The sequence below is a fragment of the Condylura cristata genome, unplaced genomic scaffold (genome assembly GCF_000260355.1).
Source record: "Condylura cristata isolate star-nosed mole 26May11 unplaced genomic scaffold, ConCri1.0 scaffold00029, whole genome shotgun sequence".
Classification (NCBI taxonomy): Eukaryota; Metazoa; Chordata; class Mammalia; order Eulipotyphla; family Talpidae; genus Condylura; species Condylura cristata.
Window position 1 is genome coordinate 12,708,957 of NW_004567130.1, and position 4,475 is coordinate 12,713,431.

Here is a 4,475-nt window from a genome sequence, read left to right on the forward strand (position 1 = left end):
TCCGAGGCGCGATTATTGCTAATTGAAAACTTTTCCCAATACCCCGCCGTGACGACTTGAAATATAGTCGGCATTGGCAATTTTTGACAGTCTCTACGGAGACTGAGCCTAAGTGGTCCAAAAGCAGTTGTAGCATGTGTTTGTGGCAATGGTTTGTTTTGAGGTTTCCTGGTTTGTAACTTACAAGTGGTTTAGTTAATTTTCCGCAAGAAGCAGCTTTGCGTAAATACAATCGAACCTCAGCAACCTCTGCTTGTGAGCAGGACGTTTCCATTCTCAAGAGCTAAAAAAGAAATGGGTCTCGCGCGGTTGCTGGCAGAGCTGGGCCGGAAGCCAGGTCCCCTGTCCTCCGGCGGTGTGCGGGTTCCACCTACACCCTCCGCGCATTGCTCTCATTGGGGAGGTCAGGGAGTGGTCTCCCAGGTTCGGCTGGACCTGCCTAGGCCGCCACCAACCGACCAACACGCCTCTGGCCCGCAGCACAAGGTTGTGATTATGGAGGAAGGTGGTGGAACGGGATCGGGGGGAAAATTAAACCCAGTCCCTGCTTCAGGGAGCTGTCTGAAGACAGACCACAAATAAGTAAACAGGCAGATAAACTAGATAATTACAGATTACTTCAGGACTATGAAGAAAATAAACAGAAATGTGATGGAGCCATCCAAGAAGTCCACGAGTTCCAAAAGCAACAACCCGAACTCCCCTTAAAGTGCTTTATTTCAGTCAGTTCTCACAGAAACAAGTGTTTCCATTCCCTCCCCCCAAGCAACTTCACTGAGACATAAGTGATGTACCATATGGTACATTTATTCATTTATTAGATTATATTTTTGCGTAGAAGAACTGGAGTGTGGGCCAGAGTTGAAGGGGGAGGGGGGTGGTTTGAGAGGATTCACCAGACACAGTAGGAAGCAACACAGGTGGATCCCCTGAAATGCACGCCCCTAGGGCGTAGGAGACAGGGGAAATCTAGTGGGTCAGCTTCCTGGCCAGGGGTGAGCTCAGGCTGTCTTGTTTGCGCTGACTAACCCCTAGACCACGTGGGAGGCCCCAATGGCACATATATTTAAATCATACAATTTGATAAGTTTGAAAATGTATACACCCGCGAAGCCATTACCACAGCCCAGATAACAGATCCATCGTGCCATATTTCCCAGGATCTCTTTGTAACCCAACCCCTCCTACCCCTTGTCCCTCCCCAAGCAATCTCTACTCTGGTTTCTGTCACTATAGCTAAACTGGCATTTTCTAGAGTTTTACATAATGGTATCACATAGTATGTGGTTTCTTTTAATGTTGCAGTTTTTCTCTAAGCACTAAATTTAGTCATTTCTCTAAATATCCTTGAGGTTCATTCTGGTTTCAAGCATGTAGCAACCGTTTTTCTTTTTCCTTGCTAAGTAGTATTCTATTTATGGAAACCTCAGGTTTTGGGTCCATTGAAGGATATTGGATTGTTTTTGCTGTCCCAAATAAAGCTGCTAAGCACATCCCTATATATTTTTGTGTGAATCTAAGCTTTTTAATTCTCTAGACTATATGGTAAATTGCATTTTTTTGCTTTGTAAGAAACTGCTAGATTTTCTTCCCAAGCATATTCCACACCATATGCAGTCTTTTAAAATCTAGACAAATCTTCCTGCCTTGGTTTTCTGAGGAGCCGCCAGACAGTTCTCTGTAGAATGCCTTCTCTCTTCATCTGATTGTCCCTGTGGACTTGTTCAGCATGTCCATCTTTCTCCTATATTTCCTATGAAGTAGAAGTAAGACCTTGTGATTCCAATAGATCTCAGAGAAGATGGGTTGTGAACCTGGTAGTGCATCTTTCACTGTGAATGATGCTGAATTTAAGTTCCTGGGTGAGGTAGTAACTGTTATCTCCTACAAAAGCACCTGTCCCCCAGGTTATCAGTGCATCAACAAAACCTTGCCGCAGGAACCCTTGGCTTTTCACTCACTCATCATTTCCTGATCAGTCACCAAGTTACCTTGTCTGAGTAAGACATATAAACACCTTTCTCTGGAAGCTGGGGTAGGTTTCCTTGGGCCTGCAGACCAGAATTAAGATGAGCCCCTCCAGCCAGTGTGCCTGAATTGAACAACTGTGATGAAAGTGGGCTCAATGATAACTGCTCAAAGGGACATCCGGAGATCCCACATCAATACGGTGCTGTCCAGAGCCTGAAATTGTGAGGTACTATAAATGCCCTTGATGGTGTGGTCTGAAAATGCATGCCAGATACTGCTTTCCTCCTTAGCTGCTTGCCCAGAGGACTAATCTGGTGTCAGATAGGCCTGGAAGAAATGAAAGATGGAGGGCCTCCGTGGTGGTCTAGGGATTAAATCTCAGTGCTACACCTGGAGGAGAATGGCCTGAGCTCCATCCCCAGCCAGGGAGCTGACCCACATGGCGCAGCAGACCTCTCCTGTCTCGCCTGCTGCTCCCATCAGCAGTGTATTTCAGTAGATCTGCCTGTTCCCCATTCCATCACTGGTGAATTCTCACCCATATCCCCAATTCTGGCCCCAATTCTTCCATGCAAAAATAAATATCTTTAAAAAGAAAACGAGGGGCATTCCTGGTGGTGCAGGGGTTAGAGGCAGCACTATCAAGATATGGCCAGCCACTTTGACCTGAGTTTGATCTCCAGCCAGGGAGCTGACCCATATGGCGCAGCAGACCTCCTGTCTTGCCACTCCCCTCAATATAGTTTTTCAGTGAATCCACCTGTTCTGCTCCCCACTCTATCTCTAGTGAATTCTCTCACCTCCTGCATAAGTAAGATAAAGAAAAATAAATCTTAAAAATAAAGAAAAATAGGGCCCTCCCTGGTAGTGCAACAGGTTAAAACACAGCACAATGAAGCTAGCCACAGCCACTACAGCACAGGTTCAGTCCCCAGCCAGAGAGGTGGCCCACATGGCAGACCTCTCCTGACATGCCCACTGCTTCCCTTAGTAGTGTGTTTCACTTGATCTGCCTGTTCTGCTCTCCACTCTGTCTCTGGTAAATCTTCTCACTTGCATACCTCTGGCCTGCACCCCAGTTCTTGTATGCATAAATAATAAATAAATCTTAAAAGAGAGATAGCCATAAAATCCCCACTGGGTTTTTTCGAGGATTAAATGAGATAATAACGTAAATGTTAATATTGCACAATATACATGTTAAATAATAAAGATCCCCAATAGTAATTATTACTCTAGCATAGTACATCTAATATAATGACAATTATTAATTATTAATATTATTGATACAATTCATGATCTTGATTCTGCAACCTGTTTGTGACTGAATAAATCCCCAATCTGTCTTTTTCTTTTTGTTTATTTATGCATGCAAGAGCTGGGGTGTAGGTCAAAGGTATAGGAGGTGAGAAGATTCACCAGAGACTGAGTGGGGAGAAGAACAGGCGGATCTACTGAAATACACTGCTGAGGGGAGCAGCGAGTGAGAGAGGAGAAGTCTGTTTTAGCTCCTGGGTGGGAAGGAACTCAGGCTGCCATGGTGATAGTGCTGAGACTTATCCTCTAGGCTGCCAGAGAGGCCCAAATCTATAGTTCCACCTGGGTTCCCCCATGGTAATTATAGCTATGATTTCTCCATCCTTTCCTGCATTCTGTTGATATTGAATTTCACAGAATTACCTTAGGGGGTAAATGTTTTATTATCAAGATTGACAATTAAGGTAGTCAAAGCTCAGAGTGCCTCCAAACACCTAACAAAGCACCCAATCTGCAGTACCTTAAGGCCATTGAAGACATAATCCAAGGTTCAGAAAGGTGAGGCGTCTGCACAGATGCCAGAGCTGGGATTTGAACCCCTGACTGTCTTGGGAGTCCTGGACCTTAAGGGACCCCCCAGGATTAGAAAGTTCCTGCTAAGACCAGCCCCAGACACCTGGCTTCTCTGGGAGATAAGCAAGCAGGGCAGGGTGGAAACTTCCATTTCTGCTGCCCCATTCTGGAGCCTTCCAATACCTTCCTGAATACTAGCCCCTCCTTCTAGAATCTCTCCCTAGTGCCTCCCATTCCCCCAGAAATTCAGGTCAAGGCTTTAGCTCTTTCCAGGGAACATTCCCTAAGCCTCCTTGGCATCATTCTTCAGGAGCTGATTCCCTGGCTCTTCAGTGTCGTTTTTATAGTCATATTGTATTTTTTTTAAGATTTATTTATTTATTCATATAGAACTGGGGTACAGGCCAGAGATGTGGAGGGTGAGAGGCTTCACCAGAGACAGAGAGGGGAGCAGAACAGGCAGATCGACGAAGTACACTGCTGAGGGGAGCAGCGGGCGGGTCAGGAGAGATCTGCCGCGCCATGTGGTCACCTCCGGGGCAGGCGGGAATCGAACTCATGCAGAAGTGGCCTTTGCTTCTTTGTGCTGTGCTTTAACCCGCTGTGCCACCAGGGAGGGCCGTCATATTGTATTTTTAAAACAGTACTTCAGGGGTCTTGTGGTGTAAGGACTG